At 45.6% G+C, this 14,493-nt stretch overlaps 1 protein-coding gene across 1 annotated transcript in view; it reads right to left on the bottom strand.

Annotated features, from left to right (window-relative positions):
- AGPAT4 (1-acylglycerol-3-phosphate O-acyltransferase 4) overlaps nt 1–3,618 on the bottom strand; it is a 147,635-nt gene extending 144,017 nt beyond the window's left edge. The window contains exon 1 of the mRNA XM_044291983.1: nt 3,535–3,618. The gene's annotated coding sequence lies outside the window, so the exon portion shown is untranslated. The remainder of the gene's footprint in view (nt 1–3,534) is intronic.
- Nucleotides 3,619–14,493: the final 10,875 nt, after the last annotated feature.

The raw sequence follows: 14,493 nt of genomic DNA on the forward strand, positions 1-14,493 counted from the left end.
TTATGTATTGCTGTATAAATATCTCCTATGCGGTGAACGCTATAACAGAAAAAAAACCAAAAAAAAACCACACGCAATTCCCCCAAAAAAACGTATAGGACTGTTCTATTATGGGCTGAACGTTTCATAAAAAATGCAGAATGTACTCAGCTCTTTTGGTGTTTTATTTTTTTTCGTGGTATCAAGTATCGCAATACTTTTTTAATTGAAATTGAATCAAAATGTTATCATATCGTGACAACCCTACTGCATAGAATAGTGCTAGTTTGCTGCGCTATTCCTTGAAGTACAACGAAAAAATACTTTGGTTGATACATCTGAACAGAAGCCAAAAACTACATTTTTGTGCCCATTGGTATATTGGAGGGTCAATTTATTGTACTCACTGTGCTTTCTTGGCACATACAGTAAACATACACTCCAGATGCTGTGTAAACAGGCATTTGATGAAGGCGGTCAGGATCAAATTCATGTGATAAATCTGTTCTCTTCACTGAAGTTAGTATCTGGGCACTAGATGTATAGTTAGCACTGCTGGGGGAGGGTGACAGCTGACGTCTTGAAGAGCAGAGAAGGAAATATTCTTAGACTTAGGCCTCATGCACACGACCGTTGTGTGCATCCGTGGCCGTTTTCCGTTTTTTTTCGCGGACCCATTGACTTTCAATGGGTCCGTGGAAAAATCGGAAAATGCACCGTTTTGCAGCCGAGGCCGTGATCCGTGTATCCTGTCCGTCAAAAAAATATGACCTGTCCTATTTTTTTGACGGACAACGGTTCACGGACCCATTCAAGTCAATGGGTCCGTGAAAGAACACGGATGCACACAAGATTGGCATCCGTGTCCGTGATCCGTGGCCGTAGGTTGCTTTCATACAGACGGATCCGAAGATCCGTCTGCATAAAAGCTTTTTCTGATCTAAGTTTTCACTTCGTGAAAACTAATTTCCGACAGTATATTCTAACACAGAAGCGTTCCCATGGTGATGGGGACGCTTCTAGTTAGAATACACTGCAAACTTTGTACAAGACTGCCCCCTGCTGCCTGGCAGCACCCGATCTCTTACAGGGGGATATGATAGCACAATTAACCCCTTCAGGTGTGGCACCTAAAGGGGTTAATTGTACTATCATATTCCCCTGTAAGAGATCAGGGCTGCCAGGCAGCAGGGGGCAGACCCCCCCCCTCCCCAGTTTGAATATCGTTGGTGGCACAGTGTGCCAACCACCATCGCCCCCCCTCCCTCCCTCTATTGTATTAAATCGTTGGTGGCACAGTGTGCCAACCACCATCGGCCCCCCTCCCTCCCTCTATTGTATTAAATCGTTGGTGGCACAGTGTGCCAACCACCATCGCCCCCCCCCTCCCTCTATAGCAGTAACATTGGTGGCAGTGTGTGGTCTCAACAGTAGAAGATTCATACTTACCTGCTTGCTGCTGCGATGTCTGTGAACGGCCGGGAGCTCCTCCTACTGGTAAGTGACAGTTCTTTAGCAATGCGCCGCACAGACCTTTCACTTACCAGTAGGAGGAGCTCCCGGCCGGACACAGACATCGCAGCAGCAAGCCGGTAAGTATGAATCTTCTACTGTTGAGACCGCACACTGCCACCAATGTTACTGCTATAGAGGGAGGGGGGGGGCGATGGTGGTTGGCACACTGTGCCACCAACGATTTAATACAATAGAGGGAGGGAGGGGGGCCGATGGTGGTTGGCACACTGTGCCACCAACGATTTAATACAATAGAGGGAGGGAGGGGGGGCCGATGGTGGTTGGCACACTGTGCCACCAACGATATTCAAACTGGGGAGGGGGGGCTGCCCCCTGCTGCCTGGCAGCCCTGATCTCTTACAGGGGAATATGATAGTACAATTAACCCCTTTAGGTGCCGCACCTAAAGGGGTTAATTGTGCTATCATATCCCCCAGTAAGAGATCGGGTGCTGCCAGGCAGCAGGGGGCAGTCTTGTACAAAGTTTGTAGTGTATTCTAACCTGAAGCGTCCCCATCACCATGGGAACGCCTCTGTGTTAGAATATACTGTCGGATCTGAGGTTCACGAAGTAGCTCATATCCGACAGTATATTCTAACATAGAGGCGTTCCCATGGTGATGGGGACGCTTCAAGTTAAAATATACCATCGGATTGGAGAAAACTCCAATCCGATGGTATAAAAGAACTCCAGACTTTACATTGAAAGTCAATGGGGACGGATCCGTTTGAAATGGCACCATATTGTGTCAACATCAAACGGATCCGTCCCCATTGACTTGCATTGTAATTCAGGACGGATCCGTTTGGCTCCGCACGGCCAGGCGGACACCAAAACGACTTTTTTTTCATGTCCGTGGATCCTCCAAAAATCAAAGAAGACCCACGGACGAAAAAACGGTCACGGATCACGGACCCACGGACCCCGTTTTTGCGGACCGTGAAAAAAAACTGTTGTGTGCATGAGGCCTTAGTGCTGCCGTATTAGTAATGATTTTATTGTCACAGAATTTTCTGCATATGTATCAGAATGGGGTTGTTTCTGCAGCACGCATATGGATTTCTGCAAGACCCACTCAGATGAAGGAGACAGACATTTCTACAAAAAATCTGTTGCATTTAAACACAGATATTGTCTATTAACAGATACACAACCTACAACAGTCTATTACTGATGCTCCTCTGTGTGGTCCATGTGTGAGGAGCACTGACAGTCTGGGTGCGTTCAGGAGGCATTATCAAATACCCACGTCCAAGGTTTTAACCCTTGTTATTACACATGACTGTTACTGAGCTGACTATCAAGCGTGTCTCACATAGCACACCCTGCACTTGTATTTGACAGTGGAGCCTTTGTATTTTTCACCCTTCCCCCAGACAGACATAATGCATGTGAACAGTAGCCTGCCATGTATGACATGACACACCAGAGACATTGGAAATATAACAGCAGCTGTACGTCCCTACTGAATAACACAGGCACACAAGAGCAACAGTATGCTACGTCCTCCTGAACCCCTCTCCTCCATGTTGTCCCTCCCTATTACATGGAATTCTAGGGCTAGATACCCATGACATTTTCCCTGGTTACTATGGTGATGATGGGAAAGGATGGATGATGCTGCTCGCCACAAAGACAGAGAGCATTAGAACAAGGGCTGATAAACACCGATCAACTTGCTGAACAAATGAAGACAGATGCATGGCACCTCCTCAGACACAGCCTCACAAGGACTAGCCGGCCTGAGATACACACCCAAGCTACATGTCAAGCAGAAGACTGGAACTTCCCCACCGTTCATTCAAAGTAGCTGGAGTAGAAGCTGAGGAAAGGGCGTGAACAGAAGTAATCCCCCCCATTTGTATTTCACAATAATACCCATTGAGAGGACGCCTGTCTCCTCACAGCATACAATGTCTGACAGGGTGATGTGTAATTAGATGTGTCTCCCAGCTCAGTCAACAGATGGGAAATAGCAGCTCCAGCCTGTGAGCAGTGAGAAGTCCAGACAGAGGAGATCTACAGAATGGAGCACGTACCTCGAGTATTCCAGAGCTGGACATGAGCACTGAAGGAAGAACAAGGGGCAAGAAGAGACCCCACTTACTACAACTACTTTCCAATGGTCTATGGCATATAAGGCAAGCCAGGGAAGAAAGACAGAGCCCGCCCATGGGGTGGTATTAGAAAAAAAAGCAAGAATGGTGTCTCTCCACCTCATGTCACTTCCTTTTAAAGCTACAATTCCAAGCTATTTAGTTCATGACATTCTCTGATCACACGGGTCTTTTAAGAGGGCTCAAATATTTATTTTTTTCCATGATATGGATATAATAATAATAATAATAATGGTTTACGTATCCTTAGGTGACTACTCCTTTACGAAATGTAGTTTGACTCTTCAGCTGCCGGTTACTCTTTCACATGAGACTGAAGTGCAACAGAAATTCACAGACCTCTCCTTTTTATTGTAGTGAATGCTTTGATTCCAGGTTACTTATCATACAGGATCACAAAACAACATTTATTCATGCTAAGGGTCCATTCACACGTCCATAGTGTATTGTGGATCCGCAATACACCCGGCCGGCACCCCCCCATGGAACTGCCTATTCTTGTTCGCAATTGCGGACTATTTTTTGTGGAAGTTCCGGGCCGCTCTCCGGTAATGCAGATGCGGAGTTCACATAGTGTGCCCTCCGCATCTCTTCCGGCCCCATAGGGAATAAATGGATCCGCACCCGTTCCCGATATTGCGGAACGGATACGGACCCATTGGCGGACGTGTGAATGAACCCTAAGCATGCAAAATAAATATACATGCTTAGGGCTCATGCACATGACCATATGCTCTCCGAGACATACGGTCCGTGAGCGGGCCATATGTCCCGGAGCGGCATACATTGTGCGCACAGGAGTGCACAGCATCATAGGTTACTATGATGCTGTGCGCATTGGGCCGCCTGCGGGGCTATTGTCCCGCACTCATAATATCATATGAGTGCGGAACAATAGACCTGCGGGCGGCCCGATGCGCACAACATCATAGTAACCTATGATCCTGTGCGCTCCCGTGCTCCCGATGTATGCCACTCCGGGACATATGGCCCGCTCACGGACCGTATGTCTCGGAGGGCATACGGTCGTGTGCATGAGCCCTTACATTGATTGTGGTTGATGGCATATAACAAAGGTTTGGAAGAGCTCCAACCTGGCATTTTTAGCCAGATCCTTAAACTAGGCTGGAATCCTGTTGAAAAATTACTTGAACTTTTACTTATTTACAAATTTGTAGCTCAAATTTGTTGTGTGGAGGAATGTCATAGCACAGAGTTGGTTAAAATTAGCTTTATAATCTAAGGGGCCCTACTTAACATCGACTTGATTTCCACCTTCCGAAGCAGCAAGAAACATTCTGGAGGTTAGATGCTAAGGTTAATTATAGCTACATATACATTTTTCAGTTTTGAATGGGATTACAAGAATTTGCTTGAATTAGACAATAGTCCGTTTTTGTTTCCAGAAGCTGCACCACCCTTGTCAGTGGGTCCATAAAAAGAAGCATAGATGCACATGACAAAAATATAGTTCTAACTTCTACCGCTTTTGAAGTCAAACCACGCATGGACAGGTTATTTTGTTTCGAAAAAGATTCTGGAGGGGTGGTGTCCTAATAACTATGTATAAAAGTATCAAAGGTGAATACAGATATCTGTCTCATGATGTTTATACCCAGAACTGTAAAAAGGGCACCTATAGCACAGAAGATAATTCTTTACTCTAAGAGCATTGAGACTATGGAACTCTGCCAGAGGAGGTGGTGATGGTGAAATCATTAAAATGTTATGTATTTCTTGAGTACAATAGTATTACAAGTTATAGTGACTAGCATTCAAGAGAATGGTTGTAAGGAATTATTCTGATTGCCATATTTTGAGTTGAGAAAAAAAGTACCCTTTGACTCATTGGGGTTTTTGCTTTTCTATGGCTCAACATTGCAGGATGACTGGCTGTAATTAATGAACTGCTGTCTTTTTCAACCTAAAATACTAGATTTTTGTGCATTTCTGGGCCATTCTCCTCAATATGGATGACAGAAAAAAGTTTCTTAGTTGTGGCCAGTGTAGGAAGGCATAAGGGGCCATCATTGATGGAAGGTATGGGTCACCGAGATTCCTGGCCTTGGTGAGGTAAGAGCCGGTAGTTTTAAGTGTCAGCTGCACTAATAAGGGTTGATGTTCCTGGAGGGAAACGCCAAATGGAAAAGGATTTAGGAAAACTAGAAGAATGGTCAGAACTTTTTTTTTAAACTTTAAATATTTTATTTTATTAATTATAATACAAAAAAATACAGATCAATACAACATTTGTAGTACTATAAAATCCACAAGTCCGTCTATTCCAACCCTGAGCATACTCGGCAATAATTACATAAAGACAAATGCCCATAACCATATGAGTATTGAAAATCAAATGGAGATCCCACCCTCTGGGGGAGAGGCCAGAATCCCCCAGCATCCATCATTTAATGCCTGAGGGACCTGCCATCCCCCAGCATCTCTACAGCTTCTGCAATACTCCAGAACAACTGCACATTCTTTGCCGATACAGACAAGTAGAAAAGACCGGACTTATGAGATCTTCCCCATCCCGCCCCCCAAACCCCCCACCTTGCAGGAAAAAAAAAAAAAAAAAAAAAAAAAAAAAAAAGAATGGTCAGAACTCTGGCAACTGAAATTTAATGTGGATAAGTGCAAGATAATGCACCTGGGGCGTAAAAACCCAAGGGCAGAATATAGAATATTTGACACAGTCCTGACCTCAGTATCTGAGGAAAGGGATTTAGGAGTAATTATTTCAGAAGACTTAAGGTGGGAAGACAATGTAATAAAGCAGCACGAAATGCCAGCAGAATGCTTGGATGTATAGGGAGAGGTATAAGCAGTAGAAAGAGTGAAGTGCTTATGCCGCTGTACAGATCACTGGTGAGACCTCACTTGGAGTATTGTGCGCAGTACTGGAGGCCATATCTCCAGAAGGATATAGATACTCTAGAGAGAGTTCAGAGAAGAGCTACTAAACTGGTCCATGGATTGCAGGATAAAACTTACCAGGAAAGGTTAAAAGACCTTAATATGTATAGCTTGGAAGAAAGAAGAGACCGAGGGGATATGATAGAAACTTTTAAATACATAAAGGGAATCAACTCGGTAAAGGAGGAGAGCATATTTAAAAGAAGAAAAACTACCACAAGAGGACACAGTTTTAAATTAGAGGGGCAAAGGTTTAAAAGTAATATAAGGAAGTATTACTGTACTGAGAGAGTAGTGGATGCATGGAATAGCCTTCCTGCAGAAGTGGTAGCGGCAAATACAGTGAAGGAGTTTAAGCATGCATGGGATAGGCATAAGGCTATCCTTCATATAAGATAGGGCCAGGGACTATTCATAGGATTCAGATATATTGGGCAGACTAGATGGGCCAAATGGTTCTTATCTGCCGACACATTCTATGTTTCTATGTTTCTATGTAATACTAACTACTGTTTGTTGTTAGTGTGGCTGTAAAGCCGATCCGGGCTGACTCTTACTGGGAGTAGCCAAAGTGCTGGGTGGGTGGCTGCTCCCCACACCTGGGTCTTTTTTGGCCTATATAAAACCCAGCCAGCAGTCTCAGCTGGGTGTGGTTTATCCTCCATCCGGCAGAGAAGCTGGGGAGTCTGTGTTATGGGACTAGTAAATTTGTGCCGTGCTAAAGGGCTGAGAGCCACATGCCGGGAAACAGGCCCCTAAAGCCTGCCGTGGACTGCGGGTGGAAAACTGCTAACCGGGTGAAGATTTTGTTCTATGGACATTGCATAGTGTGAACAAACAACAAGACTGAACGATCATTTTGTTTTTACTCTATACTGCTTCCACTAGCCTGTCTACCAGAGCAAATCCTGGTGAGACTGGGGGTGAATGTATTGGTCCAAGCTTAGAGGATGCACCATTGGGAATTTAACTCGGTTGAACCCGCCAGACCACAATATTATGACCTTCTACACTGGTTGCAGAAATGGCTGCAGCCTGACATATTGACTCCCACTACTATGCTGGACCATCTGTTGGCAGATGTGTTTTGGCGGGCTTTGCCGTACCCTCTCCAGTACTGGATCGGCCAGGTCTCTCCTGGTAATGCCTTAGAGATGGTCGACCTGGTGGAGCGCTACGAGGCCACCAGAAATCTGCAGGGGGGTTCTTTTGGGAGGGGGCCCGTCAAACCCCGGAAATCTCCACCCCAGACCCGGTGGCCGGTGCCAGCCAAACCCGCCCAGCCAGACCCAGCCCTGGTGGTTTGCTGGCAGTGTCATGAGCCTGGACACATAAGGACCAACTGTCCCCATTGGGTTGAACCCATGGATACCAACTATAGCTACCGCCACTCATTGTATGTCAGGAAGCTGTGTGCCACAGGTACCTCAGAGACTGTAGACAATAGCCACCTTTGCCAGGTGGAATTAGGGGACCCTCTGGCGGTGGCACTGCTGGATTCAGGGAGCCTGGTGGCCCTGGTAATAGCTGCCCTGGTGCGGCCTGTCGAGTATACTGCCGAAGGGTCAGCATTGTGTGCATTCATGGGGACTTAAAGGACTATCCCACCGCCCGGGTCTCTATATCAACGATGGCCGGCAGGTGGACTCATGAGTAGTGATGGCCAATTCGCATGGGCTGTTCTCGGAACTGCCTGCTCCGGGTGACCGCATGTGTTTCAGAGCGGCTCGCTGCGCAGGCACAGGTAAGGACTTACCTCTGCATCGCCGGGCTTGGGAATAAAGATGGCAGATCGCATGTGTTCGTCGGCGAACACTGCGAACTGGCCATCACTGCTCATGAGGTGTCACAAAATTACCATATGAACTAATAATTGGGAGAGACTACCCCGGACCACTATGGCCGGACACGAAAGTTACCGTTACCCGTGAGACAGATGTGACCCTAGCAGAGTGGCCCGGCTCAGGGGGGAGACCAGAACCCTGGGAACCTCAGTCCGAAGGGCCAGCTGTAGGGGTGACTGCCACTTTGGTGGAAGAGGGGGAGACAACCCCACTAAGTGTGATGGTGGAAGACATAAAGGACTTGCCGCTAGCCGACCTCAATGTCTCCGGGGACAATTTTGGTACTGCACAACATTGGGGCCCAACCCTATCCCGAGCCTGGAAAAATTTATTAATAATAAATGGGGACCCATCACAAACGGGGGACAGAGTTGGTGTTTCCCCGTTTTGTGGTTCATCAATAAATGTTGAAAACAAAGAGAAAATGGAGCTCAAAACGCCAGAAATAGAAGTAATTATAAATATTTATTTATGTCGTAAAAAACACATCAAGGTTACATATAACAGAATGCAATGATACAGGGACAAGAAGAAAACAGGGAAAAAATGGCTAACAGCGCCACCCTGGATGGGAGGCTCTGGTCATGAATGTAGAAAAGACACAATCAGCGGAATAGGTACACAATGTATTGGTACATAGTGATGGCATAATAGCGCCGCAGATGTCAATAATTACAATAATAAGGGTGAGTCCACAGGTATAGATAGAAGAAATAGGTCAAGATAGAAAAACCCATACCCCAAAGGGCAAAAAGCATCCAGTTTATGAGTCAATGCCTGACGGCACAATGAAATCCATGTGAGACAAACCGGAATGCACATAATAAGGAGGGACTCACCACAATAATAGACCGAGAGAGAACCAGCCAGGATGGCGCCACCCCAACGCGCGTTTCGGCGTACCTTCGTCAGGAGCCCCTGACGAAGGTACGCCGAAACGCGCGTTGGGGTGGCGCCATCCTGGCTGGTTCTCTCTCGGTCTATTATTGTGGTGAGTCCCTCCTTATTATGTGCATTCCGGTTTGTCTCACATGGATTTCATTGTGCCGTCAGGCATTGACTCATAAACTGGATGCTTTTTGCCCTTTGGGGTATGGGTTTTTCTATCTTGACCTATTTCTTCTATCTATACCTGTGGACTCACCCTTATTATTGTAATTATTGACATCTGCGGCGCTATTATGCCATCACTATGTACCAATACATTGTGTACCTATTCCGCTGATTGTGTCTTTTCTACATTCATGACCAGAGCCTCCCATCCAGGGTGGCGCTGTTAGCCATTTTTTCCCTGTTTTCTTCTTGTCCCTGTATCATTGCATTCTGTTATATGTAACCTTGATGTGTTTTTTACGACATAAATAAATATTTATAATTACTTCTATTTCTGGCGTTTTGAGCTCCATTTTCTCTTTGTTTTCATTTATGCTCGGGAGCTTTAGCCGAGGTATTCTCATTAGGGGTGTCATTTTGGGTATATTGGGGGAGCACCGGCCCCCCTGGACCTTTCTGTCCCCATTTGGACGCCCCTAGGGTCACCCCCCTTTTTTAAATGTTGTATTGAGTAAACCAGCTGCGAGTGAATCCATTGAACAGTTGGTGGTGCCCCAGGCTTATCGCAAACTCGTGTTAGAGTTAGCCCACCAGCATGTTCTCAGGGGTCATCTGGGAATGCAAAAAATGCAGGACCGGATTCTACAGTGGTTTTACTGGCCCAGTGTTTCAGAGAGGTAGAAGAATATTTTAAGTCTTGCCAAACCTGCCAGATAACGAGCCCCCAGCCACATTTTCATAGTCCCCTGGTACCCCTCCCGATTATTGAGGTCCCGTTCGAGCGAATCGCTATGGATCTTGTAGGCCCGGTACCAAAGTCTGCTAGAGGACACCAACACATTTGGGTCGTCCTCGACTATGCCACTTGCTACCCGGAGGCGGTGCCACTGTGGCATACATCAGCCAAACTCATAGCTAAGGAGTTAAGGGAGATGTTTTCTCGCGTGGGTCTGCCTAAGGAGGTTCTGACTGACCAAGTTTATGTCCAAGGTCATGAGGGAACTCTGTAAGTTGCTCCACATAAAATGGCTACGGATGACCGTGTATTATCTGCAAACGGATGGCCTGGTAGAGAGGATTAATCAAACATTAAAAAATATGCTAAAAAGAGTGGTCTCTAAGAAAGGGCAGAAGAAGGTCCCAGTACCTCCCAATCTCATGTACGCAGTGCGAGAGGTGCCCCAGGCCTCTACTGGGTTCTCGCTCTTCGAACTGCTATACGGCAGACACCCTCACGGTCTGTTGGACGTGGCCAAAGAGGCGTGAGAACAAACAACACCGCACAGAAGTGTTGTTGAGTAAGTCACCCAGTTGCAAGGATGGGTGAAAGCCGCATACCGGGAAACAGGCCCCTAAAGCCTGCTGTGGACTGCGGGTGGAAAACTTCTAACCAGGTGAAGATTTTGTTCTATGGACAATGCGCGTGTGAACAAACACCAAGACTGTAAACGGTCATTTTGTTTTTCCTTATGTGTGAATAAACACCAAACTGTTTAAGTTAAAGATTTTGTGATTGCCTCTATAATGCGTCCGCTAAACTGTCTACCAGAGCAAAACCCCACACCAGGTAACTACTTTTTGGGAGCCAGTTGTCTTTAACCCCTTCAACCCTAGGCCTGTTTTCACCTTTCTGCCCAGGCCATTTTTTGCAAATCTGACATGTCACTTTATGTGGTAATAACTTTAAACAGCTTTTACTTATACAGGCCATTCTGAGATTGTTTTCTCGTCACATATCGTACTTCATGACAGTGGCAAAAATTGAGTAAAAAAAATTTTTATTCATAAAATAAATACCAAATTTACCAAAAATTAGCAAATTTCCAAATTTCAATTTCTCTACTTTTATAATAGATAGTAATACTTTCAAAAATAGTCATTACTTTACATTCCCCATATGTCTACTTCATGTTTGGATCATTTTGAAAATATCATTTTATTTTTGGGGGACATTAGAAGGCTTAGAAGTTTGGAAGCAAATCTTTAAATTTTTCTGAAAATTTCCAAAACCCACTTTTTAAGGACCAGTTCAGGTCTGAAGTCACTTTGTTAGGCTTACATAATAGAAACCACCTAACAATTGCCCCATTTTAGAAACTACACCCTCAAGGGATACAAAACAGATTTTACAAACTTTGTTAACCCTTTAGGTGTTCCACAAGAATTAATGGAAAATGGAGATGAAATTTCAGAATTATACTTTTTGGGCAGATTTTACATTTTAATCCATTTTTTCCAGTAGCAAAGCAAAGGTTAACAGCCAAATACAACTCAATATTTATTACCCTGTATTAGAGAAATGATAATTCCCACGCATTGGCTCTTGGGACCGGAGGACACGGGGCGCAAACGGAAGTACAGTCGTGGCCAAAAGTTTTGAGAATGACACAAATATTAGTTTTCACAAAGTTTGCTGCTAAACTGCTTTTAGATCTTTGTTTCAGTTGTTTCTGTGATGTAGTGAAATATAATTACACGCACTTCATATGTTTCAAAGGCTTTTATCGACAATTACATGACATTTATGCAAAGAGTCATTATTTGCAGTGTTGGCCCTCCTTTTTAGGACCTCTGCAATTCGACTGGGCATGCTCTAAATCAACTTCTGGCCAATTCCTGATTGACCCATTCTTTCATAATCACTTCTTGGAGTTTGTCAGAATTAGTGGGTTTTTGTTTGTCCACCCGCCTCTTGAGGATTGACCACAAGTTCTCAATGGGATTAAGATCTGGGGAGTTTCCAGGCCATGGACCCAAAATGTCAACGTTTTGGTCCCCGAGCCACTTAGTTATCAGTTTTGCCTTTTGGCACGATGCTCCATCGTGCTGGAAATGCATTGTTCTTCACCAAACTGTTGTTGGATTGTTGGAAGAAGTTGCTGTTGGAGGGTGTTTTGGTACCATTCTTTATTCATGGCTGTGTTCTTGGGCAAAATTGTGAGTGAGCCCACTCCCTTGGATGAGAAGCAACCCCACACATGAATAGTCTCAGGATGCTTTACTGTTGGCATGACACAGGACTGATGGTAGCGCTCACCTTTTCTTCTCCGGACAAGCCTTTTTCCTGATGCCCCAAACAATTGGAAAGAGGCTTCATCGGAGAATATGACTTTGCCCCAGTCCTCAGCAGTCCATTCACCATATTTTCTGCAGAAGATCAATCTGTCCCTGATTCTTTTTTTGGAGAGAAGTGGCTTCTTTGCTGCCCTTCTTGACACCAGGCCATCTTCCAAAAGTCTTCACCTCACTGTGCGTGCAGATGCGCTCACACCTGCCTGCTGCCATTCCTGAGCAAGGTCTGCACTGGTGGCACGCCGATCCCGCAGCTGAATCCTCTTTAGGAGACGATCCTGGCGCTTGCTGGACTTTCTTGGACGCCCTGAAGCCTTCTTAACAAGAATTAAACCTCTTTCCTTGAAGATCCTATAAATTGTTGATTGAGGTGCAATCTTAGTAGCCACAATATACTTGCCTGTGAAGCCATTTTTATGCAATGCAATGATGTATGCACGCGTTTCTTTGCAGGTCACAATGGTTAACAAAGGTAAAGAACAATGATTTCAAGCATCACCCTCCTTTTAACAGGTCAAGTCTGCCATTTTAACCCAATCAGCCTGACATAATGATCTCTAGCCTTGTGCTCGTCAACATTCTCACCTGAGTTAACAAGACAATTACTGAAATGATCTCAGCAGGTCCTTTAACCCCTTAAGGACCAAGGGCGTACCGGTACGCCCTATTTCCCGAGTCCTTAAGGACCAAGGGCGTACCGGTACGTCCTAACTTAAAATCTTAATTCCGGCGCCGCTGGGGTTAATCGGAACGGGATTTCGGCTGAAATCATTCAGCCGGCATCCCGTAACAACGCAGGGGGGGGTCATTTGACCCCCCCGTATCGGCGATCGCAGAAAACCGCAGGTCAATTCAGACCTGCGGTTTGCTGCGCTTTTTGCCGTTTCTGATCCCCGCGGTCCCTGACCGCGGGGATCAGAAACTTCAGAGTGCCCGAAATCAATATTGTTAACCCCCCCCTGCACCCCTGCACGATTTGATGGCGGCGGGTGGTGCAGGGGGGGTGTCGCATGCAGTGGGGGCATTGCGGGAGGCGGGCGGTGCGGCAGGCGGGATCGCGATCCCCCGCCCGCCTCCCATTGCATAATCGTTGGTGTACAGTGGGTATACCAGGGTGCCAGCACATTGCTGGCACCCTGGTATAAACGGCTGACATCGTTGATGCGATGTCAGCCGTTTAACCCTTTCCATACAGCGGTCCGTACGGACCGCTGTATGGAAAAGGTTAACAGTAAGAGGGAGCTCCCTCCCTCTCCGATCGGGGGGCTGCTGTGCCTTTGCAGCCCCCCGATGGGAGAAGGAGAGAGCCCCCAGACAGCCCCCCCAGAACCCCGTCCTTACCCTTCCCCGTCTGCGAAGTTCTGACCATAACTGAGCAGACGGGGAAGGTTCCCATGGCAACAGGACGCCTGATCAGGCGTCCTGCTGTCCATGGTGCTGAACAGATCTGTGCTGAAAGCATAGACCTGTTCAGTGTAAGTAAAATACAGTGCAGAAACCTATATAGGTTCTGTTCTGTATTTTACAGACATCAGACCCACTGGATCTTCAAGAACCAAGTGGGTCTGGGTCAAAAAAATCAAATAAAAAGTGAAAAAAGTTAAGATAAAAAAAAAAACATTTATCACTGAATAAAAATTAAAAAAAAAAAATACACTACACATATTAGGTATCGCCGCGTCCGTAACGACCTGATCTATAAAATGGTCATGTTACTTTCCCCGCACAGTGAACGCCATAAAAATAAAAAAATAAAAACTATGAGAAAATTGAAATTTTGCCCACCTTACTTCCCAAAAAAGGTAATAAAAGTGATCAAAAAAGTCGCATGTACGCCAAAATAGTACCAATCAAACCGTCATCTCATCCCGCAAAAAATGAGACCCTACTCAAGATAATCGCCCAAAAACTGAAAAAACTATGGCTCTTAGACTATGGAAACACTAAAACATGATTTTTTTTGGTTTCAAAAATAAAATCATTGTGTAAAATGTAC

The sequence above is a fragment of the Bufo gargarizans genome, chromosome 4 (genome assembly GCF_014858855.1).
Source record: "Bufo gargarizans isolate SCDJY-AF-19 chromosome 4, ASM1485885v1, whole genome shotgun sequence".
NCBI classification, from domain to species: Eukaryota; Metazoa; Chordata; class Amphibia; order Anura; family Bufonidae; genus Bufo; species Bufo gargarizans.